This window comes from Budorcas taxicolor, chromosome X (genome assembly GCF_023091745.1).
Source record: "Budorcas taxicolor isolate Tak-1 chromosome X, Takin1.1, whole genome shotgun sequence".
Classification (NCBI taxonomy): Eukaryota; Metazoa; Chordata; class Mammalia; order Artiodactyla; family Bovidae; genus Budorcas; species Budorcas taxicolor.
The window spans coordinates 86,019,073-86,045,498 of record NC_068935.1 but is presented as its reverse complement, the minus strand read 5'-3'; the positions used below and the strand labels follow the sequence as shown (position 1 = coordinate 86,045,498).

Sequence of the window (26,426 nt, the reverse complement as noted above, 5' to 3'; positions counted from 1 at the left end):
AGTGTAGGAGACCTTGGTTCGATTCCTGGGTCGAGAAGATCCGCTGGAGAAGGAATAAGCTACCCACTCCAGTGTTCTTGGGCTTCTCTTGTGACTCAGCTGGTAAAGAATCCACCTGCAATGTGGGAGACCTGGGTTCGATCCCTGGGTTGGGAAGATCCCCTGGAGAAGAGAAAGTCTACCCACTCCAATATTCTGGTCTGGAGAATTCCAGAGAGTCGGACACGACTGATCGTCCGTCAGTCAATCCTGACGTCCCTGCCTTCAATCCTGGTGCTTGCTTGTCTTCCTTACTAATAAATGTCTTTTTTCACATATTTCCGGCAGAATGCTAAGTCGCTTCAGTCGTGTCCGACTCGGTGCAACCCCATAGACAGCAGTCCGCCAGGCTCCCCCGTCCCTGGGATTCTCCAGGCAAGAACACTGGAGTGGGTTGCCATTGCCTTCTCCAATGCATGAAAGTGAAAAGTGAAAGTGAACTCGTTCAGTCATGTCTGACTCCTAGCGACCCATGGACTGCAGCCTACCAGGTTTCTCTGTCCATGGGATTTGCCAGGCAAGAGTATTGGAGTAGGGTGCCATTGCCTTCTCTGGCAGAATAGGGCACTTTTGTCTGGATTCAAAACCTCTGCCAGGCAGATACCCCTCTCCTCAGTGATTTTTCTACATGCTATCTGGAACTCATCTGCTGCCCCCTGGTGGGTACAAGCTGCTTTTCCTCTTATCTTGACATTTTAAAAGCCAAACCTCTTTCTCAAAATTATCAGACTTTTCTTTGCTGACCTTACATTCTCCAGCTTTAGATTCTTCACCTTCCTTTTGCTTTAGGTTGTTGTAGAAAGACTTTGCTTTTCCTTGAATCATATAGAGAGGCTTTTGGTATGCCTTTCTCAGAGCAATACTGCATCTACATTAAAGCTGCATTTTTCAAAATTAGATACGGTGTTTAACAAAAAGTGCAATGTTTTCAGACCTGTTGGTATACCTGCAAGGACAGCTGTACCAATTTCCTTTCTTTCTTAAAAGCAATAGTCCTTATGATGGATTCATTTATCTTGAAATGGTGGGAAACCACAGCTGCAGACCTCAGATCAGTTCAGTCGCTAGTTGTGTCCAACTCTTTGTGACCCCATGAACCGCAGCACGCCAGGCCTCCCTGTCCATCAACCTATAGCAAATATCAAGCAGTTCAATTTTTTGTTGTAATGCCGTGGCTTTTCTCTGCTTCTTAAGAGCACTTCCAGCATCGCTAGTGGTTTGGTTTGGTTCATGGTGTCATTCAAGGTTTACAATATTGCACTAAGCACAATGAAAAATACATGAAAACCATGGGAGATGGCTTATTATTTCAACACACAATTTTTTTTGGAAAAACAAACCACTCACACAGAGATGATTAATATCACACGGTGTTTTAAGTGGATACCTGCATGTCTTGAGCTCACGGCAATTGCAAAAGGAGCTGGCTATGAAATGATTGCAGCAGTAGGTATGGACTACAGTTAAATTTATGCAGTTATAATGTATTACTGACTTTTTCCATTGTTTAAATTTTTCTTGACTGTTAACAGCGCTGTGTATTGTAAATGTGTGCTTGAAGTTTTGATAAATTTTAACTTTTTATAATAGATTTGTGTATGTTTTATGGTAGTAAATCCCAAAAGAGACCGTTATCTACATGTGTTTTATGAATTCAGGATGTACCTAACATTTTCTTAATTTTTTTCGATATTTCTAGGTTAAATGATTCATCTGTGAAATTTTTCAAATAAATTGTTACAAATCCCCAAAATTTTTTCAGTAGATTTTTTGAAAAAAATATATGCATTATTGGACCCATACAACTCAAAACCATGTTGTTCAGGGGTCAAGGGTACGTTGAATTGACTTAACAGGGCGACTTTAGATTCCTTTTCACTTATCCATACCTAAACCCCATCAGCTGAATCTGGGTGCTTTCTTATCTCTTGAGATCAGATAGAATGGCCTAGGTGCATGTATCCAACAGATCCTTAAAAGTCCAAGTCTCTCCCTTCTCCAAAGTTCTCCAGAATACTCAGAGAGGGGTGTATGGCCTTTGGTCACTCTTGGGAACAGGGAGCCCCCGTTCCACCCCAATCATTGCTTCAAAATGGCCAATTTCAGAATACAAGGGAAGGGAGAGACAACATGTAGAGTAAAAGTGCGGTTCCATGCCAGAAGGCAAGTCTTGGGTCTTGCTTGGGTCTCAGCTGCTTGGGCCTCAACCAAAGGATCTCATGTTTTCAGTATGCCCAGAGCTCTGTATTGGGCAGCAAGGTCCTTGTGACAGATGCATCTTTCAGATTTGAGGATGCCTTGATTCTGCAGCCGTGGCCATATTGCTTTCTAGTTGTGCCCATTGGCTAGCTCAGGTATCACTGGTGCAGCTGTTCCTGTTGTTCAGTCACTAAGTCGTATCCGACTCTTTGTGACCCCATGGACTGCAGCATGCCAGGCTCCTCTGTCCTTCACTATCTCCCAGAGTTTGCTCAGATTCTTGTTCATTGAGTCGGTGGTGCTATCTGTTCATCTCATGCTCTGCTGCCCCCGTCTCCTTTTTTCTTCAGTCTTTCCCAGCATCAGGGTCTTTTCCAATGAGTCAGCTCTTCGCATCAGGTTGCCAAAGTATTGGAGCTTCAGCTTCAGCATCAGTCCTTCCAATGAGTATTTAGGGTTGATTTGTTTAAACATTGACTAGTTAGATTTCCTTGCAGTCCAAGGGACTCTCAATATGGTGTGTGATCCCTGAAAGGAAGACTAGAGCAGTAGCAACTTTTAAAGATGTTCACCTCAATTCAGGGCATGTGCTACCCATTTTCTTTATAGTAGGGGAAGAAAAAGGTTTTCTTGACTTCTTAGGGTCCCTGGCTGAATCGGAAATTTAAACTGACAGAGACAGATTAAGAGAAGGAAAGCATACACATTTGTTTGTAAGTTTTACAAGTTGTGGGAGCCTTTATAAGGGAATGAAGACACGAAGGAACAGTTAGACCTGAGGAGTTCTATGCTGGGTGAGATGAAGACTGGATGGTTGTGGAGGAATATGATAAGTCAGAGAGTGTGACGTAAATTTAGTAACTGGGAGAGACTTAGCACAAACTGTTTCGTAGGGTCCCTTTGTTTTCTGAGATAAGGATGTTCTTTTAGTCTGGGTGTAGCCAGGGAACCACTCATCTGAGGGCTCAATGACCTGCTTCAGGGAAGAAGGGCAAGGGGGAAGGTTGGAGTGACCTCACTGCTTCAGCTGTTTTCTCAAAGTCTTTCAGCTTAGAGTATTCTATTCACCAAGGTGCCATGTTTGGGGGTAGCACATCCTGAAGCCCATCTATACCTCTATATCTTAAGTTTTTTCTCACTTTTAAGATAAAGGCTAGGGAAATTTTTCAGGGCAGTGGGGCTGACCTCAAGAATTTATCTAGAATTTTTTTTTTTTTAAGAATTTATCTAGAAATTTTTCGGGTCAGTTTCTCTCTTGGCAGTAGGTCGTCTTCATCAGCATGATAGATCCAGTATGGGGCAGTAGAGCCCTGATGCCAGTCATTGCCTCATCAGTGGTTTCCTATAGAAGTTTGTCTTGGTGAAATCTCCCCAAGAAGCTGAACTATAGCAGGCAGGATCTACTGCAGAAACATCTGAGTCCTTTGGCTGTGGTTTCTCAATGGATCTGTGGTAGGCATGGTAGACAGTAGATGAACTGAGCCATAAGACATTTCAGCTTCGGTTGCAGCAATCTTCACATCCCCTCCTGCTCCTCGCTCAACCAACCAGCCAAAGCTGTCACCATGTGCCTGGCTTCTGCCCATACTGCTCATGAGTTTCTGTCCTTTTTCCCTGAGTATAGATGCTCACCTCTGAAGCTATTGTCTGAAGAAGTGTTGCGAGCCACATCTGCCCTCCCCCAAATCTTAGTACAGACTTTCTGCACTTTACTTGTGCTTTGCTTTATTGTGCTTTACAGATATCATGAGTTTTTTCTTTTTTTCAATTCTTTTCCATTATAGTTTATTACAAGATATTGAATATAGTTCCCTGTGCTATATAGTAGGTGCTTGTTGTTTATCTATTTTATATATGGTAAACTTTTATTTTTTTCAATTTTTAAATATTTATTTATTTTACTTGTTTGATGATTGCTTTACAATATTAGTTTGATTTCTGTCATACACCAACATATATTAACCATAGGTATACATATGCTCCCTCCCTTTTAAATCTCCCTCCCACCTCCCACCTATTCCCACCCCTTTAGGTTATTACAGAGCCCCAGTCTGAGTTCCCTGAGTCATACAGCAAATTCCCATTGGCTATCTATCTGCATGTGTTACTGTATGTGTTTGTATGTGTACTGTATTTGCATGTGTTACCCTCATGTCCATGCTACTCTCTCCGTTTATCTCACCCTTTCCCTCTTCTCTCCCACCCAATTTTTATTTTTAATTTTTTAAATTTATTTATTTTAGTTGGAGGCTAATTACTTTACAATATTGTAGTGGTTTTTGCCATACATTGATATGAATCAGCCATGGGTGTACATGTATTCCCCATCCTGAACCCCCCTCCCCCCTCCCTCTCCATCCCATCCTTCTGGTCATCCCAGTGCACCAGCCCTGAGCATCTGTCTCATGCATCGAACCTGGACTGGCGATCTGTTTCACATATGATAATCTACATGTTTCAATGCTATCCTCTCAGATCATCCCACCCTCGCCCTCTCCCACAGAGTCCAAAAGACTGTTCTATACATCTGTGTCTCTTTTTCTGTCTCGCATATAGGGTTATCATTACCATCTTTCTAAATTCCATAATATGCGTTAGTGTACTGTATTGGTGTTTTTCTTTCTGGCTTACTTCACTCTGTATAATAGGCTCAAGTTTCATCCACCTCATTAGAACTGATTCAAATGTATCCTTTTTAATGGCTGAGTAATATTCCACAGTGTATATGTACCACAGCTTTCTTATCCATTCATCTGCTGATGGACATCTAGGTTGCTTCCATGTCTTGGCTATTATAAACAGTGCTGTGATGAACACTGGGGTACACATGTCTTTTATATATGGTAATGTACATCTGTTAATTCCATACCCCCAGTTAACACCTCCTGCTTTGGTAACCATTAAGTTTGCTTTCTGTGTCTACGAGTCTGCTTCTGTACTGTGGGTTTGTTTTTTAAAAAAACCAAATTGACAGTTTGTAGGCAACTGGGCATTCAGCATGTCTGTTGGCACCATTTTTCCAATAACATTTGCTCACTGCCTGTCTCTGTGACTCATTACAGTAATTTTTGCAATATTTCAAACTTTTCATTATTATTATACTTGTTATGATGATCTATGATCAGTGATCTTTGACGTTACTACTAATCCATGACTCTAGATTGGCAAACTTAGATGGTAAATGTATGTTTTCAAACTGCCTTGCTTCCTGTCCCTCTCCCTCTCCTCAGGCCTCTCTTTCCCTGAGACATAATAATATTGAAAATTAGGCCAGTTGATAAACTTACAATTTGCCTCTAAGTGTTAAAGTGAAAAGAAGAGTCTCTCACTTCGAATCAAAATCTAGAGATGATTACACTTAGTGAAGAAGGTGCATCGGAATTTGAGGCAGGCTGAAAGCTAGGCCTCTTATACCAGTTACTGAAGTTGTGAATGCAAAGGGAAAGTTCTTGTAGGAAATTAAAAGTGATGCTCCAGTACACACATAAATGATAAGAAAGAGAAACAGCTTTACTGCTGATACAGAGAAGATTTTCATGCTTTGGAGAGAAGATCAAACCAGCCACGACATGTCCTTAAGCCGAAGCTTAATTCAGAGCAAGGCTGTAACTCTTCTGTTTTGTGAAGCCTGAGAGAGTTGAATGAAGCTGCAAAGGAAGAGTCTGAATCTAGCAGAGGTTGGATCGTGAGGGTTAATGAAAGCTGTCTCCAAAACATAAAAGTGCAAGTTGAATTAGCAAGTGCTAATGTAGAAGCTGCAGAAACTTATCCAGAAGATCTAGTTAAAATAACTAATAAAAGTGGCTACACCAAACAACAAATTTCCACTGTAGTGAAACAGCTTTATATCAGAAGAAGATGTCATCTAGGACTTTCATAGTTAGAGAAAATTCAATACCTGACTTGAAAGTTTCTAAGGACAAGCTGGCTCTCTTTTAGGGGCTAATGCAGCTGGTAACTTTAAGAAAGAAGCCCACGCTCATTGAGCATTCTGAAAATCCTAGGGCTCTTAAGAATTAGGTTAAATCTATTCTACCTGTCCTTTGTAAATGGGCTTCCCTGGTGGCTCAGACAGTAAAGAATCTGACTATGATGACAGTGAAGAAGACCTGGTTTCGATGCCTGAGTAGGGAAGATCTCCTGGAGAAGGGAATGGCAACCTACTCCAGTCTTCTTGCCTGGGAGAATCCCGTGGACAGAGGAGCCCGGTGGGCTACAGTCCATGGGGTCACAGAGTTGGACATGACTGACAGACTAACATTTTCACTTTCACTCTACCTATCCTCTGTCAGTGGAACAACAAAGCCTGGATGACAGCACATCTGTTTACTGCATGGTTTACTGAATATTTTAAGCCTGTTCTTGAGACATATTGCTCAGAAAGATAAAAAGATTGCTTTCAAAATATTACTGCTCACTGGCAATGGACCAGTCACCCAAAAGCTCTAACGGAGATGTACAATGAGATAAATGTTGTTCTCATGCTTGCTAACACCTTATTCATTCTACAATTCATGGATCAAGGAGTAATTTCAGCTTTAGTCTTATTATTTAGGAAATACATCTCATAATGCTTTAGCTGCCATAGGTAGTGATTCCTCAGATAGATCTGGACAAAGGCAATTGAAAACATTCTGAAAAGGTTTCACCATTCTAGATGCCATTAAGAACATTCATGACTCATGGGAGGATGTCAAAATATTGACATTAACAGGAGTTTGGAAGAAGTGGGTTCAACTCTCATGGATGATATTGAGGGTTTTAGAACTTCACTGAAGGAAGTAACTGCAGATGTCAGAAATAGCAAGAGAATTAGAATTTGAAGTAGAGCCTGAAGATGTGACTTAAGTGCTGCAGTCTCATTGTAAGCTTGAATAGATGAGCAGCTGCTTCTTATGTGTGAGCAAAAAAATAGTTTTTTGAAATAGACTCTACTACAGGTGAAGATGCTATGAAGATTTCTGTATATGACATAAACTTAGCTGATAAAACAGGGTTTGAGAGGACTGACTCACATTTTGATAAAAGTTCTTCTGTGGGTAAAATGCTATATCAAACAATGTCAGATGCTGCAGAGAAGCTGTTCATGAAAGGACGAGATAGTGAGGCAAATTTCATTTCTGTCTTATTTTAAGAAATGACACAGTCACCCCAGCCCTCGGCAACCACCATCTTAGTACCCATCAAAACCAGTAGCCATCAAAATCAAGGCAAGACTCTCCATTAGCAAGATGATTACGACTCACCAAAGACTCAGATGATGGTTAGCATCTTTTAGGCCTAAGTGCTGTTCTGTGCTCAGTCGTGTTTGACTCTTTGCAACACCATGAACTGTAGCCCTCAAGGCTCCTCTGTACATGGAATTTTCCAGGCAAGAATACTGGAATGGGTTGCTATTTCCTACTCCAGGGGATCTTCCTGACCCAGGGATCGACCCACCATCTCTTGCATCTCCTCTTCTGGCAGGCAGATTCTTTACCACTGTGCCACCTGAGAAGCCCTTTAGGAATAATTTCTTAATTAATTAACTTACATTGCTTTTTAAGATACAATGCTGCTGAACACTTAAAGACTACAATATGATATAAAGGTAACTTTTATATGCACAGGGAAACCGAAAATTTGTGTCTCACTTTTTTGTGATACTCACTTTATTGTGGTGGTCTGGAACACCCACCTCTGAGGTATTGCCTGTACATAAGAGGCATAATGAGGCAAATTTCACAAGGCCTGCACAATAAGAGGCTTGAGAGTGTGTACAATAAGTTACACTTGAGACTGACCGCAGTTTGGTGAGGAAGTCCCCCATCTAGAAGAATTAAGACCAACCTTACATAACACTATTGAGGCAGCTGTCTTTAAACCTACTTCATGGTACTTTGTATGCAATAACTTCTTCAGTTCCTCCCCACTGACTGGCAGTAAAGCGGAGGACCATTTATTGACCATACAGTTTGATCAACATTTCCACTACTGATTCCGGAGACTTCTCTCTAATCTCCTGAATTTGCCTCTGTCCGTTTTCTATCATTCCTGTAACAAACTGCCATAACCTCAGTGGCTTAAAACAACAGAAATTTTAATATTGTAGTTCTGAAGTCTTAAATGACTCCCACTGGGCTAAAGTCAAGATGTTGGCAGATATGGGTTCATTTTTTAAAAATTTCATTACTTTTGTCTGTGCTGGGTCTTCGTTGGTGGTTGGTGCGTGGGCTTTTCTCTAGTAGCAGCGAGCGAGGGTGACTCTTTGTTGCTGTATGTGGACTTATTGTGGAGGCGTCTCTTGCTGCAGAGCACAGGCTCTAGGTGTCTGGGCTTCTGTAGTTGCAGCACATGGGCTCAGTATTTGCGGTTCCCAGGCTCTAGAGCGTGGGCTCAGTAGCTGTGGTACATGGACTTAGTTGATCCGTGGCATGTGGGATATTCCCAGATTAGGGGTCAAACCTTGTCTCCTGCATTGGCAAGCAGATTCTTCACCACTGAGCCACCAGGGAAATCCAGATGTGTTCTTTTCTGAAGGCTCAAGGGAAGAATCAATTGCTTTGCCCTTTCTAGCTTTTAGAGGTCACACATATTCCTTGATATGGTTCACTTCATCCTTAATACCAGCAACAGCGGGTTGGATATTCTCATGCTACATTACTCTAGCCTTCTTGTCTACCTCACTCCTACACTTTTAAGGACTCTTTACCTTGGCCCTACCCAGAAAGGCCAAAATAGTATCCTTGTTTTAAGGTCAGTTGATTAGCAACCTTAATTCCATCTGCAGCCTTAATTTCCCCTTGCCATGTAGTACAACATATCCACATGTTGCAGAGACTAGGATGTGGACATCTCTGGGGCAGGGATGTCCACAAGTCCCTTACATTTCCTTTTCCAGAAAGCCACATATCTGTGCACAGCACATCCTAATCACCAAAACTTCCAAGAACTGTGAAAGGTCCAAGATTCTATCCTACATCCAACCTAACAAGTGAGCTGGCCACGGTGTTATGGCTGCTGATAGAAGACATGAGACTCCTGGGACAGAGTCCAATGACTTGAATACTCATAGCATTAGTGGTAACCAGAGTATGAACATTTTCACCAGTTCCCCAAGCTTCAGTTCCCACAGGGGAATGCAGAAGGCCAGATGATACCTGCATGTGCATTAGGTTCCATCATAGGGGAAGCACCTGTAGTGAATGGGCATCGATTGAGTCTTTCATAAAGGGTAGTAAGCCTCCCTGAATCTTGCCTTGAGGAAGAAATGTCTTGGGCACAATTTCTAGTATAACCTGCCCTTTGTCCTAGAGAGGGTGACTCTATCTTCTAAGGCTGTTCACTATATAAATATCTTTGAAAATATAGTTTGGAAAAAAGGCAATCTTGGGTCTGCTTGAAAGATATACAGAAATTGAGATTTGTGAAGAATTCTCTCGCAATAATCTCTGAAGTTCCTTTTAATCTGGAACTGATGTAATGCTCTCTACCCCAGTTACATTTTTGTTGAAGCAACTGGGCCATTTGCCCTGAACTATGTTCCACCTTTTGGAATTTTCTAATTGTATTCTTGTGGTGTTACTTCATAGTTCCCATGTCCCTATGTTAACATGAACTGATAATTTTAGAGGTTTGATCAATACAGATTCAATTTTTAGGCAAACATACTTCAGAAGTGGTATTGAATGCTTGTTAATTCATCCCTCCAGGTGGCACGTAATGCCTGGCTATCTCTCTCGGTGTATTGAATTGTTGTCAACCCAATCCACAGATTTTAAATCTATGGATTTGAATTCTATTTCCTTAAATCCATTTCCTTCTCCAGGGGATCTTCCCACCCAGGGATCTAAGCAGGGTGTCCTGCATTGCGGGCAGATTCTTTATCATCTGAACCATCAGGGAAGCCCCACATATTTTGGATATTAACCACTTATCAGACATACAATTTGCAAATAATTTTTCCCATTCAGTATACTGCCTTGTCATTCTGTGGAAGGTTTCATTTGCTATGCATAAACTTTTTAGTTTGGTATATTCCCACTTGATTATTTTTGTTTTTGTTGCCTTTGATTTTGGTGTCAAATCCAAGAATTTATCTCCACACGTTATGTCAAGGAGCTTACCACCCTATGATTTTATCAGAACTTCTATGGTTGCAGGTCTTATGATCAAGTCTTTAATCCATTTTGAGTTAACTCTGATGTGTGGTGTAAGAGAGTGTTCCAGCTTCATTCTATTGCATGTGGCTGTCCAGTTTTCCCGAACCATTAATTGAAGAGATTGCCCTTCCATTTTCATTTTCCTGGCTCCTTTGGTAAAAATCAATTGACCATCAATGTGTGGGTTTATCTGTTCCATTGACCTGTATATCTGTTTTCATACCACAATCAAGTTTGTCAGCACACTCATCACCTCACAGAGTTACTTTGTGTGTGTGTGTGTGTGTGTGTGTGTGTGTGGTGTGAATACTTAAGTTAATTTTTGTATATGGTGTGCATTGTGGATCACAGTTTGTTTTCTCTTCCAAAATGTTTATCTACTTGTTCTAGCACAGTTTTTTTAAAAAGGCTTTCCTTTTCCCCATTGAAATACTTTAACTTTTTTTATAAATTGGTTGTCCATATGTGTGCAAATCTGTTTCTGGACCTCTATTCTGTTTCATTAATATATGTGTCTGTACTTACATCAGTAACACACTGTCTTAATTATTGTAGATTTAAGGTAAGTCTTAACATTACATAATAGAAATCCTCCATGATAATCCCTGCTTTGTGTATTCTAGTTCCTTTGTATAGAAATATAAATTTCTAACATCTCCATTTCAGTTTTCACCAAAAAGATGACAAATAATTAGTTGAACAAGTAGAAGACAAATGAGTAAAGTGATATAAAATTTCAACAACACTCAATCAAGTTGACATATATTAGAGAACACTGTGCCCATCCCTGGCTGAATATGCATTCTTCTCTTGGGACACATGAAACATTCTTCGAGATAGACCATGTGTTGAAATCCGACAGAGTACGTTTTCCAACTCTTCATGGGCTTCATAGTCAACAAAAGTGTCCGAAATGCAGTATTTCGGTGCAATTTCAAAGCAACAGAATGATCTCTGTTTGTTTCAAAGGCCAAGCATTCAATCACAGTAATCCAAGTCTAGTCAACAACCAGTAATGCTTAAGAAGCTGAAGCTGAACAGTTCTATGAAGACCCACAAGACCTTCTAGAACTAACACCCAAGAAAGATGTCCTTTTCATTATAGGGAACTGGAATGCAAAAGCAGGAAGTCAAGAGATACCTGGAGTAACAGGCAAATTTGGCCTTGGAGTACGGAATGAAGCAGGACAGAGGCTAATAGAGTTTTGCCAAGAGAACACACTCATCATAGCAAACACCCTCTTCCAACAACACAAGAGACGACTTCATATGGATATCACCAGATGGTCAATACAGAAATTAGATTGATTATATTCTTTGCAGTCAAAGATGGAGAAGCTCTATATGGTCAGCAAAATCAAGACTGGGAGCTGACTGTGGCTCAGATAAAAACTCCTGATTGCCAAATTCAGACTTAAATTGAAGAAAGTAGGGAAAACCACTAGACCATTCGGTTATGACCTACATAAAATTCCTTATGATTATACAGTGGAAGTGACAAATAGATTCAAAGGATTAGATCTGATAGAATGCCTGAAACACTATGGATGGAGGTTCATGACATTGTACAGGAGGCAGTGATCAAGACCATTGCCAAGAAAAAGAAATGTAAAAAGGGCAAAACAGTTGTCTGAGGAGGCCTTACAAATAACTGAGAAAAGAAAAGACCCTAAAGGCAAAGGAGAATAGGAAAGATACACTCATTTGAATCCACAGTTCCAAAGAATAGCAAGGAGAGATAAAAAAGCCTTGTTCAGTGATCAATGCAAAGAAATAGAGGAAAGCAATAGAATGGGAAAGATTCGAGATCTTTTCAAGAAAATTAGAGATGCCAAGGGAACATTTCATGCAAAGCTGAGCACAATAAAGGACAGAAATGTTAGGGACCTAACAAAAGCAAAAGCTCTTAAGAAGAAGTGGCAAGAATACACAGAAGAACTATATGAAAAAGATCTTAGTGACCCAGATAACCACAATGGTGTGATCACTCACCTAGAGTCAGACATCCTGGAAAGTGAAGTCAAGTGGGCCTTAGGAAGAATCATTATGAACAAAGCTAGTGGAGGTGATGGAATTCCAGTTGAGCTATTTCAAATCCTAAAAGATGATGCTGTAAAAGTGCTTTACTCAATATGCCAACACATTTGAAACCCTCAGCAGTTGCCACAGGACTTTAAAAGGTCAGTTGTCATTCTGTTCCCAAATAAAGGCAATGCCAAAGAATGTTCAAACTGCCACAAAATTGTACTCACGGTACACACTAGCAAAGTAATGCTCAAAATTCTCCAAGCCAGGCTTCAACTGTACGTGAACAGTGAACTTGCAGATGTTCAAGCTGGCTTTAGAAAAGGCAGAGGAACCAGAGATCAACTTGTCAACATCCGTTGGATCACTGAGAAAGCAAGAGCATTCCAGAAAAACATCTACTTCTGCTTTATTGACAACAGCAAAGCCTTTGACTGTGTGGATCACAACAAACTGTGGGAAATTCTTCAAGAGATGGGGATACCAGACCACCTAACCTGCCTCCTGAGATACCTGTATGCAGGTCAAGCAGCAACAGTTAGAACTGGACATGGAACAACAGACTGGTTCCAAATTGTGAAAGGAGTACAACAAGGCTGTATATTATCACCCTGGTTATTTAACTTATATGCAGAGTACACCATGAGAAATGCTGGACTGGAGGAAGCACAAGCTGGAAACAGCATTGCCGGGAGAAATATCAATAACCTCAGATAGGCAGATGACACCAGCCTTATGGCAGAAAGTGAAGAATTAACGAGCCTCTTGATAAAAGTGAAAGAGGAGAGTGAAAAATCTGGCTTAAAACTCAACATTCAGAAAGCCAAGACCATGGCATCCAGTCCCATTACTTCCAGTCCCATGGCAAATAGATGGGGAAACAGTGGAAACAGTGAAAGTCTTTATTTTATTCTCCAAAATCACTGCAGATGTTGCCTGCAGCCGTGAAATTAAAAGATGCTTGCTCCTTGGAAGAAAAGCCAACCTAGACAGCATATCGAAAAGCAGAGACATGACTTTGCCTACAAAGGTCCGTCTAGTCAAAGCTATGGTTTTTCCAGTAGTCATGTATGGATTTGAAAGCTGGACTAAAAAGAAAGCTGAGTGCCTAAGAATTGATGATTTTGAACTGTGGTGTTGGAGAAGACTCTTGAGAGTCCCTTGGACTGCAAGGAGATCCAACCAGTCCATCCTAAAGGAAATGATTCCTGAATATTCATTGGAAGGACTGATGCTGAAGCTGAAACTCCAATACTTTCACTACCTGATGCAAAGAACTGACTCACTGGAAAAGACCCTGTTGCTAGAAAGATTGAAGAGAAGGGGCTGACTGAGGATGAGATGGTTAGGTGGCATCACCGACTCGATGGACATGATTTTGAGCAAATTTCAGGAGTTGGTAATGGACAGGGAAGCCTGGTGTGCTGCAGTCCATGGAGTCACAAAAGAGTCGGACATGACTGAGTGACTGAACTGAATTGAACATTTTCCAACAACTATGTAATTAAGTTAAAATTGACCCAGAACAAAAGGCATCAAGAGAAAATGCCTGTATTTTTGAAGACTAAATGAAAGCAGCAGCAGTGGGAGCTATGTAAATTGAGAAAAAAGTGTTGATGTTGGGCTTTCCTGGTGGTCCAACGGTTAAGAGCCCACTTTCGAGACAAAGGCCTCCTGTTCAAGTGACCCTGTGCACTAAAACTACTGAGGCTGCACTTTAGAACCCAGGAACCAACCTCAGAGCCCATGCACACCAGCCACTGAAGCCTGTGTGCTCAGAGCCTGTGCTCTGCAACAAGAGAGGCCACTGCAATGAGACGCGTTCGCATTGCACCTGGATGGTAGCCCCCGCTTGCCACAACTAGAGAAAGCCCATGCACAGGAACAAAGACCCCACCACAGCCAATGATAAATAAACAAATAAAATTTTATATAGTGTACATGCCTCCTTCAAAACAGAATAAAACACAAATTCCCCATTAACATGAGCAACAAAATAAAATAAACTTCAAATCCTGGACAAAAATATTTTTTTCCCCTTTCAATCACGTTATTTATTTATTTATTATTAGAGTATAGTTGCTTTGCACTGCTGTGTTAGTTTCTGCTCTGCAGCAAACTGAATCAGGTATACACACTACTATGTATAAAGTAGATAGCTAATGAAATTTATTATTTTTTAAATGAAAGACTACTATGTACAATGGATGGCAGAAATTTATGACTAGATTTTTTTATTCTATACATTATGTGTTCAGTTTAATTCAGTTCAGTCGCTCAGTCATGTCCGACTATTTGCAACCCCATGAACTACAGCACGCCAGGCCTTCCTGACCATCACCAACTCCCGGAGTTCACCCAGACCCATGTCCACTGAGTCGGTGATGCCATCCAACCATCTCATCCTCTGTCGCCCCCTTCTCCTCCTGCCCTCAATCTTTCCCAGCATCAGGGTCTTTTCAAATGAGTCAGCTGTTTGCACCAGGCGGCCAAAGTATTGGAGTTTCAGCTTCAACATCAGTCCTACCAATGAACAGCCAGGACTGATCTCCTTTAGGATGGACTAGTTGGATCTCCTTGGAGTCGAAGGGACTCTCAAGAGTCTTCTCCAACACCACAGTTCAAAAGCATCAATTTTTCGGTGCTCAGCTTTCTTTATAGTCCAACTCTCACATCCTTACATGACTACTGGAAAAACCTTAGCCTTGACTAGATGGACCTTTGTGGACAAAGTAATGTCTCTGCTTTTTAATATGCTGTCTAAGTTGGTCATAACTTTCCTTCTAAGGAGTAAGCATCTTTTAATTTCATGGCTACAATCACCATCTGTAGTGATTTTGGAGCCCAGAAAAATAAAGTCAGCCACTATTTCCACTGTTTCCCCATCTATTTGCCATGAAGTGATGGGACCAGATGCCATGATCTTTGTTTTCTGAAGGTTGAACTTTAAGCCAACTTTTTCACTCTCCTCTTTCACTTTCATCAAGAGGCCCTTTAGTTCTTCTTCACTTTCTGCCATAAGGGTGGTGTCATCTGCATATCTGAGGTTATTGATATTTCTCCCAGCAATCTCGATTCCAGCTTGTGCTTCCTCCAGCCCAGCATTTCTCATGATGTACTCTGCAAAAAAGTTAAATAAGTAGGGTGACAATATAAAAATCATAGCCCATGAAGTATTATGGTAAAACTTACTAAAAACAATTTCTTATCTTTCTCTTGTCCCCCTGTGCTGACTTGGTCACCCCCAAATGGGGCTGTGTTTACAGGTGTCAGTGTCCTTTGAGGACATGACCGTGAACTTCAGCAGAGAGGATTTGCATCAACTGAACTCTGCTCAGAGGTTCCTGTACCAGGACATGATGTTGAAAACTACAGCCGCCTCCTCTCACTGGGTATGTGCAGCTACCCTGTGAATTTTGAGGACCCTGTTATGAGTAAAATTGTATCCATCCAGAAAATATGTTGATGTCCTAACCCCCACTATTTCTGAATGTGACCTAATTAGAAATAGGGTCTGAGAGGGTAACAGGTAGGAAGCATAGAAGTCCCAGAGCGGCAGGAGAAATAAACTGCAAGTGGCAGACATTCACTTTCCTTCTCCAATTTTAATTCTGTGTTGACGACACCTGGTTCAGAATTGAGCTAACCAATATCTTTCCTATGGAAAAGTTTTTCTTAAGCTATGTTAATGAAACCATGAATTTGCTTTGTAACCTACCTTTCTTCAAAATGGTTCTGCCTAAGAATACTTTTTTTTTTCTTTACTCAACCCTTGGACTGATAATGGCTCAAGAAACCAGTATTCATGTCAATTGTTTTATGGCTGGGGGATGACACAACTTGGGCCATCCTATCTCAAAAATGCATATTGTGGGAGAGGGCCCTGGTGAAACTCCCTCAGCCTTGGGGTGTCTCTCTTATCTGATTAATAAGCTTGCTAACAGACATAAAACACTTTGCTAAAAAACTAGCAAGAGGGCATTCTTTCTGTCCCTTTCTGATGTCCATGTCAGAAGCTTTCTCTATCTCTCTTATACTTTAGCAAAATTCTGTTACACAAAAAATTTCAGTGGGCAAGCCGTATCTCTGGCACTGGATTGAATTCCTCTCCTTCAGAGGCCACAGATCCTGGTGTAGCACAGGGACTGCAGCAGTAACCTATCAGGTCTTTCAAGAAGTAATCAAGCTAGAATGAGGTCATTACATGAGCCCTAATCCAATATGTCTGGCATTTTTACAAAAAAGGAAAGTGTAGACACGGAGACACACAAACACACAGGAGAGATCGCGGGGAGGAACACAAGTGAGCTTCCCTGGTGGCTCCCCACCCAAACCATGCCCCTAATTCACCCACCTCTGCCTCTGAGCCCACCCACATGCTGCCCTTGATCTTGCCCACCCTGCTTCTGCTCCTGTCCACATCATGCCTTTGAAGCTTCAGCTTCATCATCAGTCCTTCCAATGAATATTCAGGGATGATTTCCTTTAGAATTTACTGGTTTGATCTCCTTGCAGTCCAAGGGACTCTCAAGAGCCCTCTCCAGCACCAATATTTACCAGAAAAGGCAAGCATAATTAGCCTGAGGGCCACTTATTGAAGCTTGTGGTTCACCAGGTTCTACGTCCAAGATTCCCTCAATCAGTTGTCTTTGAGCCTTTTTCCTATTATTCCCTAGCCGAGGGTTTCGTCCTAGGCTTTCCTGATTCCCTTGTTCCTGCAGGGTCTGCATTCTCAGGAATCTCTTTCTCCAGTCCCTCTTCCAGTGTCTTGGCATAATGTAATAATGACATACGGTTTTCCCATCTACCTTGGCTCCCTTCACATGTTGTCCAGAGTAGGGCTTCTTCCCTCAGAAAATAGTTGTAACCAAGTGGCTAACACAGTGATATTTAACTGCTTCTTTTCTCCTTCCTCTTTCTCTACATTGTCCCAAAATTGAGCAGCTCCTGCTAGGTTTTATGTAGTATTCGGTCCTGCTGCTGCTGCTAAGTCGCTTCAGTCATGTCCGACTCTGTGTGACCCCACAGATGGCAGCCCATGAGGCTCCCCCATCCCTGGGATTCTCCAGGCAAGAACACTGGAATGGGTTGCCATTTCCTTCTCCAAGGTTGACACAAAGTAAATAAGACCAGTGGGTGATTTTGAACTACTCCTGGATCCATGATGGTAAATTTTGGGAAGCCTCAACAAACTGCCGATGGAAATCAACTGGGAAATCACTAGTCTTCTGGATACACTGCTGTGATTTCTCCCAGCTCACTTTTCTTAGAAGGACTTCAGCTATGGCCATTTGCAGGCCCTCTCAGTGGGTCCCTCGAGCATTTAGTTCTTCCATTATGTGGGAGGTGGCATAGAGTCAGAGTCTTTTTTTTTTTCTTTTTTTAAAGTAATTAATTTATTTTAATTGGAAGATAATTACTTTACAATATTGTAGTGGATTTTGCATATAGACACATTATTTTGGCCACATTGCCCCTGATGTGGTAGGTCACATTCCAGTCCTGACATGCCTGCTCCATCAAACAACCAAAGCTGCTGCTTGCAGAATTCTGTGCAACTACCATTGCACATATGAAGGGCTGTAAACTGAAAACACATGCCAGCTACTTGCGCAAGCTTCTGTGGTCTTCCCTGGGCTCAGGAAAAGGAGCCCTCAGTGAATAATGTAGGGGAGTTGAACAGCATGTAGAGTTGTACTGTTTCAACCCTGGGTAGCTACGTGATGGCATCTGCTTTATTGGCAAAGTGGTTAGGGAAGGCTAGCTGTCTTCAGGAAAAATGTAGAATTAGATGACTCCTGGGTTTCCTTTCCCAGTTATTCCTTAATAATATTGCTTTATCATCTCTGCTTTCCCAGCTGTATAGTTTGTGGATAAGAAAATATTCTTGGAGGTCAAAATCTAGGCTAAGCATGAAATGAAATCAGAGCTAGGGCATGACAAACACACACCTCACACAGGGAGATAATTCATCATTGTCTCCTTGTCCTTCTTTGCAGGGAAATCTACTGATTAACCGCCCATCTTGAAGATCATAGCTTCGCCCTTACTAGGAGTCAGATTGAGGCGTGAAGATGAAGAGCTGCCATGGAAAGGGAGCAAAAGGAGGGGAGACAGCAGAGAAAGGAGGAGGAGGGTTTGGAGAAAGAGAAAGAGACTTTAATTCTCCCATTTCCTCTTCCATTTTGCTCCATCTTCCCAAATGATTTTTTACCTTCTTCTTAGGGTGATATGCATCCTGTAAACATTAGTAATTCCTTTGCTGGGGATGAAAGTGCAATTGTAATCACTCAGTCATGTCCAACTCTTTGCAACAATATGGACAGTTGCCAGCCAGTCTCCTCTGTCCGTGGGATTCTCCAGGCAAGAATACTGGAGTGGGTTGACATTCCCTTCTCCAGGGGATCTCCTGACCCAGGGGTCAAACCCGGGTCTCCTGCGTTGCAAGCAGATTCTTTACTGTCTGAGCTACCAAGAAGAGGTTCTTCTAAGAACCACCATATATGTTAATTCATCCAAATTAATGGAAGCGTCCTCAGGCCAATGTAAGACTGCATTTTCCTTTCAGATGGATTCCCTTCCAAATGTCATATTGAGCTGTATTGGTCATTTGAGAGAAAAGATTTGCAAGTAAGATCTGGCTTCCCATCTTTCCCACCATTAAAGCTGATGATGACTCTGATGGACTTTTAGGTCCTGTATTATGCATGCTTACTCAAAAAGAAAATCTAGAATTTGGAGAGTGAGAGCTATCGAGGTAGTACTTGAGAAGAGCAAAGTGGTAAAAGGGGATGGGGGTGGGGGGCTGAGGGTGGGGAATCCGCTTGTCATCACTTCCCATTACAGCCACCTAGATGTGGTCAAGTACCCGATGGCGGCGCCAGCTTGGAGGCGGGTGGCTCAGTATACTTCAGTGACAAGACCATCAAGGGTGCACAGCCACTGTGGGCCGCCTCAGCCGCTGACCACCTGGACCTGGTGCAGAGCCTGCTGTGCTGCGGGGACTTGGAGAGCCGCACCACATGCACCCTCTCGAAGCCCTTGCATGCTGCCTGCTTTGATGGGCAACTGGATGTGGAGCGATACTCAGAGGGCGAGCACCAGGCTACCTGGGGGAGGCCAACCAGCGCAGGCACACACATGCCTCCTGATCTACCCTTACACAGGCCATCGCCATATCACCATCTACTGGTTAGATCAGGGTTCCCACCTGAACCTGAGCAATGTCAAGGGCAACAAGGCCCTGCGTGACCTCACCGAGGCCGGCAGCCTGGGTGTCAAGCAGGTGCTGTTCAGGTGCCAGACCCACGGGGAACGGGATGGCTATGTCATGACCCCACTGCTGGCGGCCCACATGACGGACCACAGGAGCATGACGGGGGACTTCACCCAAGAGCAGCCTGCTGGAGAGGAGACGCAGCCAAGGCTGGCCTGAGAAGGTCTGTCTACCAGCCAGGCATGTGCGCAGCCCCAGGGCTCATGCTGCTGAAGCTCCTCCTCAGGGGAACCCCTGAGCACCAGCTGAGAAGCCGTCTGACAGCCTTGGAGTTGCTGGGAGCCACCTACATGGCTAAGAAACGGAATCTGCTCAGGGTCCTGAAACTCTTGGGAGGGGCCATGGAGCTGCGTCACCAGGGGACACGTATCTGCCAAAACCTGAGTCCCAGCTGGTCCTCGGTCTGACTATTCCAGGGAGGTGAACACCACCAAGGAATTGGAGGCGCTCAAAATGCAGTGTGATGAGATGCGCAAGCAGGCACTGCTGACCTGAGAGTGGTCCTGGGTCCCTCCCACCCGGATATTTCCTACCCTGTGCGTTACCAGGATGCTGTGTAGGCCGACTGGAACAGCTTTTAGCTCTGCATCCCCTCATGGAAATACATCCTAGACATGCAGCAGAACAACCTGGAGCCTCTGATTGCCAGCAGCTTCCTATCCTCTGATGAACTCTTCTCCTAAGTGCTCCAGAAACCCTTGGCCAAGGGGCAGCCTGGGCGTGCCAACTGGCTTTGCAGATCTCATGTGGGTGCTGTGCAAAGGGCACTGGGAAGTGGAGCAAGCCCAAGGAGCCCAGGGACTCAGCCCAGGACTCACCAAGGCCCTGGACATCATCCTCCACCTGCTCTATCTGCTGGAGAAAGTGGAGTGTCATCCTGATCAGGAGGACATGAAACCCCAGAGGGTGAGGGTTTGCACCCCTCTCAGCAAGAATGGCTCCACTCCTGCACGTGGCGGTGGATTTGGACCAAGAACGTGGGCCACTTCTCGGGGGCAGATTCCCTTACTCGAAGTGGTCAAGGTGGTCTCAACTTCCGGGTCGATCCAGACAGCTGGGACTTTGACAACAACACCCCAGTGCACATCGCGAAGCAGAACAACTGCCTGGAGATCGTGAATGCCCTGACAGAGGCAGGGACCCACATGGACGCCACCAGTGCCTTCAAGAATACGGCCTGCTAGGTGCTTCATGAGAAACTGCTGGCCAAGATCACCATTCAGCCCTTCAACTACGTGACCCCACAGTGCCTTGTGGCCTTCACCTTGGACAACAACAAGATCCCCTACAAGGGCTTCATTCCCTAAGAGCTGGAGGCTTTCCTCCGGCTGTACTGAAAGTGGTCAGAGAGGAGAACCCAGGACGGGCGGGGCCCGCACCTGTCCCTGCCCTCTCTGAGGACCTCTTTTGGTGGCTGGAAACTGGGGAAGAGCTCACGGGGCCTCCAAGGTCCCCTCCCCTCATCATGGAGAGGGGCAAGAATCAATGAGTTGTCAGTAGTAGAAACTTCCAGACCACGTGCTCAGAGAACTGGCTTTCTCTAGGAGTCCACACGCCCATACTCCACAAGGAGAAGATGCTCAACCTCCCACACATCCCGTTTGCTCTAGTTGCAGAGACTCTTGCCTTCTGACCCCTGGCAGAGGGAAAGCATCACCTCCCTCTCCTACTAGAAACACAAGAAGGAGCTGAGAGTTGGATACAGCCTCTACCTCTTATGTATCAGACAGGATATATACACCCACCCAGGGCAGTGTTAGGACTGGGGGCTCTGAGGGGTCAAAGTGGGAGAATTCACCCTTCCAGCACATTCACACCTGCTCCTTCTGCCCTGCTGTGGGTCAGACTCTCTGCCCCTGGGCCACCAGCCCCTTTCATAGCCTTTGTGGTTTGGTGTTATGTTTATTTACCTGGCAAAGTGGAGTTGGTGCTTACCAGGTGGCTCAGTGGTAAAGGATCCACCTGCAATGCAAGCGACACAGGAGATGCGGGTTTGTTCCCTGTGTCAGGAAGATCCCATGGAGAAGGGTATGGCAACTCACTCCAGCATTCTTGCCTGGTGAATCCCATGGACAGAGGGTCCTTGTGGGCTACAGTCCATGGGGTCCAAAGAGTTAGATGTGACTGCGCACACTCAGGCACAAGCAGCTTACGTTTGTGGTGCAGGAGGTTTTGCTGCCATACACTATTTTTTTTTCAATATAAAAAATTAATATATTTTAATTGGAGGCTGATTACTTTACAATATTGTGGTGGTTTTTGCCATACCTCAACATGAATCAGCCACTGGTATACATGTGGCTTCCATCCTGAACCTACTTGCCACCTCCTTCCCCATCCCATCCCTCTGGGTTGTCCGAGAGAACTAGCTTTGAGTGCCCTGCTTCATGCATCGAACTTTCATTGGTCATCTATTTCACATATGGGAATATACATGTTTCAGTGCTATTCTCTCAAATCGTCCCTCTCTCGCCTTCTCCCATATAGTCCAGAAGTCCGTCCTTTACATCTGTGTCTCTTTTGCTGTCTTGCATATAGGGTCGTCATTACCTTCTTTCTAAATTCCATATATATGTTAATATACTGTATTGGTGTTTCTCTTTCTGACTTACTTCACTCTGTATAATAGGCTCCAGTTTCATCCACCTCATTAGAACTGATTCAAATGCATTCCTTTTAATAGCTGAGTAACATTCCATCGTGCATATGTACCACAACTTCCTTATCCATTCATCTGCCAATGGACATCTAAGTTGCTTCCATGCCCTAGCTATTGTATACAGTGCTGCAATGTACAGTGGGGTTCATGTACCTCTTTCAATTCTGGTTTCTTTGGTGTGTATGCCCAGCAGTGGGATTGCTGGGTCATATGGCATTTGTACATTCAATTTTTAAAGGACTCTCCACATTGTTCTCCAAAGTGGCTGTACTAGTTTGCATTTCCACCAACAGTGTAAGAGGGTTCCCTTTTCTGCACACCCTCTCCAGCATTTATTGCTTGTAGACATTTTGATGGCAGCCATTCTGACTGGCTGGAGATGGCAATGGCAACGCACTCCATTACTCTTACTTGGGAAATCCCATGGTTAGAGGAGCCCGGTAGGCTACAGTTCATGGGATCGCAAAGAGTCGTACTCAACTGAGCGACTTCACTTTCACTTTTCACTTTCATGTGCTGAAGAAGGAAATGGCAACCCACTCCAGTATTGTTGCCTGGAGAATCCCAGGGACGGGAGCCTGGTGGGCTGCGGTCTACAGGGTTGCACAGAGTTGGACACGACTGACGTGACTTAGCAGCAGCAGCATTCTGACTGGCATGAGACGGTACCCCATTGTGGTTTTGATTTGCATTTCTTTGATAATGAGTAATGTTGAGCATCTTTTCATGTGTTTGTTAGCCATCTGTATGTCTTCTTTGGAGAAATGTCTGTTCAGTTCTCTGGCCCATTTTTTGTTTGAGTCACTTATTTTTCTGGTATTGAGCTGCATAAGCTGCTTGTATGTTTTGGAGATTAATTCTTTGGCATTTGTTTCATTTGCTATTATTTTCTCCCATTCTGAAGGCTGCCTTTTCACCTTGCTTATAGTTTCCTTCATTGTGCAAACCTATTAAGCTTAATTAGGTCCCGTTTATTTTTGTTTTTATTTCCATTACACTGTGTGTGGGTCATAGAGGATCTTGCTGTGATTTATGTCAGAGAGTGTTCTGCCTACGTTTTCCTCTAAGAGTTTTATAGTTTCTGGTCTTACATCTAGATCTTTAATCCATTTTGAGTTTATTTTTGTGTGTGGTGTTAGAAAGTGCTCTACTTTCATTCTTTTACAGGTGGTTGACCAGTTTCCCAGCACCACTTGTTAAAGAGATTCTCTTTTATCCATTGTATATTTTTGCCTCCTTTGTCAAAGATAAGGTGTCTTTCGGTGTGTGGATTTATCTCTGGGCTTTCTACTTTGTTCCATTGATCTATATTTCTGTCTTTGTGCCAGTACCATACTGGCTTGATGACTGTAGCTTTGTAGTATAGTCTGAAGTCAGGAAGATTGATTCCTCCAGTTCCATTCTTCTTTCTCAGGATTGCTTTGGCTATTTGAGGTTCTTTGTGTTTCCATACAAATTGTGAAATTATTTGCTCTAGTTCTGTGAAAAATACCATTGGTTCTTTGATAGGGATTGCATTGAATCTATAGATTCCTTTGGGTAGTATACTCAATTTCACTGTATTGATTCTTCCAATCCAGAAACATGGTATATTTCTCCATCTATCTGTTTCATCTTTAATTTCTTTCATCCGTGTTTTATAGTTTTCTATATATAGGTCTTTGTTTCTTTAGGTAAGTTTATCCCTAAGCAGTTTATTCTTTTCATTGCAATGGTGAATGGGATTGTTTCCTTAATTGGTCTTTCTGCTTTCTCATTGTTAGTGTATAGGAATGCAAGGGATTTTTGTGTATTTATTGTATATCCTGCAGCTTTATTATATTCATGATTAGCTCTAGTAATTTTCTGGTGGTATTTTTAGGGTTTTCTATGTAGAGTATAGAATAATCTGCAAAAAGTGAAAGTTTTGCTGCTTCTTTTCCAATCTGGATTCCTTTTATTTCTTTTTCTTCTCTGATTGCTGTGGCTGGGACTCCCAAAACTATGTTGAATAGTAGTGGTTAAAGTGGGCACCCTTGTCTAGCTCCTGATTTCAGAAAAAATTCTTTCAATTTTTCACCATTGAGGATAATGCTTGCTGTGTGTTTGTCATATATGGCTTTTATTATGTTGAGATATGTTCCTCCCATGCCTGCTTTCTGGAGAGTTTTTACCATAAATGCGTGTTGCATTTTGTCAAAGGCTTTCTCTGCAACTATTGAGATAATCAAATAATTTTTATATTTCATTTTGTTAATATGGTGTATCACATTGATTGATTTGAAAATATTGAGGAATCCTTGCATCCCTGGGATGAAGCCCACTTAGTCATCTTTTTAATATGTTGTTGGATTTTTTTTCCGTTTAATTATTTCAGGATTTTTGCATCTATGTTCATCATTGATATTTGCCTGTAGTTTTCTCTTTTTTTGTGTGGCATCTTTTCTGGTTTTGGTATTAGCGTGATGGTGACCTCTCAGAATGAGTTTGGGAGTTTACTTTCCTCTTCAGTTTTCCAGAAGATTTTGAGTAGGATAAGTGTTAGCTCTTCTATAAATTTTTGGTCACATTCACCTGTGAAGCCATCTGATCCTGGGCTTTTGTTTGCTGGAAGATTTTTGATTACAGCTTCGATTTCCATGCTTGTAATGGGTCTGTTAAGATTTTCTATTTCTTCCTGGTTCAGTTTTGAAAGGTTATACTTTTTTAAGAATTTGTCCCTTTCTTCCAAGTTGTCCATTTCATTGGCATATAATTGTTCATAGTAGTCTCTTATGATCTTTCGTATTTCTGTGTCTGTTGTGATTTCTCCATATTGATTTTTAATTTTATTGATTTGATTCTTCTCTCTTTTTTTTCATGTTGAGTCTGGCTTATGGTTTGTCTATTTTATTTATCTTCTCAAAGAACCAGCTTTTAGTTTAGTTTTTTTTTTAATATTCTCTTTTTTAATTTTTAATTTTACTTTATTTTGCTTTACAATACTGTATTGGTTTTGCCCATACATTGAATGAATCAGCCACAGGATCATTGCTACAGTTTCCTTCATCTCTTTTTCACTCATTTCTGCTCTGAGTTTGGGGATTTCTTTCCTTCCACTAACTTTGGAGTTCTTCTTTTTCTATTTGCCTTATGTGTAAAGGTAGGCTGTTTATTTAATGTTTCTCTTGTTTCTTGAGGTAGGCTTGTATTGCTATGAACCTCTCTCTTAGCACTGCTTTCACTGAACCCCATAGGTTTGGGGGTGTCATGTTTTCATTTTCATTTGTTTCTATGCATATTTTGATTTCTTTTTTTTATTTCTTCCATGATCTGTTAGTTATTCCGAAGAGTGTTGTTTAGCCTGCATATGACTGTGTTTTTATAGTTTTTCTTTCCTGTAGTTGACATCTAATCTTACCGCACTGAGATCAGAAAAGATACTTGAAATGATTTCAACTTTTTAAATTCTCCCTAAGATCAGGAACAAGACAAGAGTGACCACTTTCACCACTATTATTCATCATAGTTCTGGAAGTCCTAGCTACAGCAATCAGAGAAGAAAAAGAAAGAAAAGGAATTGAGACTGGAAAAGAAGAAGTAAAGCTCTGTCTGCAGATGACATCATAGTGCACATGGAAAACCCTAAAGATAGTATCAGAAAATTACTAGAGCTAATCAGTGAATTTAGCAAAGTTGCAGGATACAAAATCAATACATAGAAATCACTTGCCTTTCTATATACTAACAATGAAAAATCAGAAAGAGAAATTAAAGAATCAATCCAATTGACCATTGCAACAAAAAGAATTAAATGTCTAGGAATAAACTTACTTAAGGAGACAAAAGAACTGTACACAGAAAATTAGAAGACACTGCTGAACAGAATCAAAGATGACATAAACAGATGGGGAGATATTCCAAGTTCTTGGGTAGGAAGAATCAATATTGTGAAAATGACTCTACTACCAGATGCATCTACAGATTCAACGTGATCCCTATCAAATTACTAATGACATTTTCACAGAACTAGAACAAAAAATGTCAAAATTCATATGGAAACACAAAAGATCCCAAATAGCCAAAGCATTCTGGAGAAAGAAGAAAGGCGCTGCAGGAATCAAGCTTC

The 26,426-nt window shown here is 42.2% G+C and overlaps 1 pseudogene; it reads left to right on the top strand.

Moving 5' to 3' along the window:
* The window catches only part of LOC128069551 (protein fem-1 homolog A-like), a 35,890-nt pseudogene extending 14,873 nt beyond the window's left edge, over window positions 1-21,017 (top strand).
* The last annotated feature ends 5,409 nt before the right edge of the window (window positions 21,018-26,426 follow it).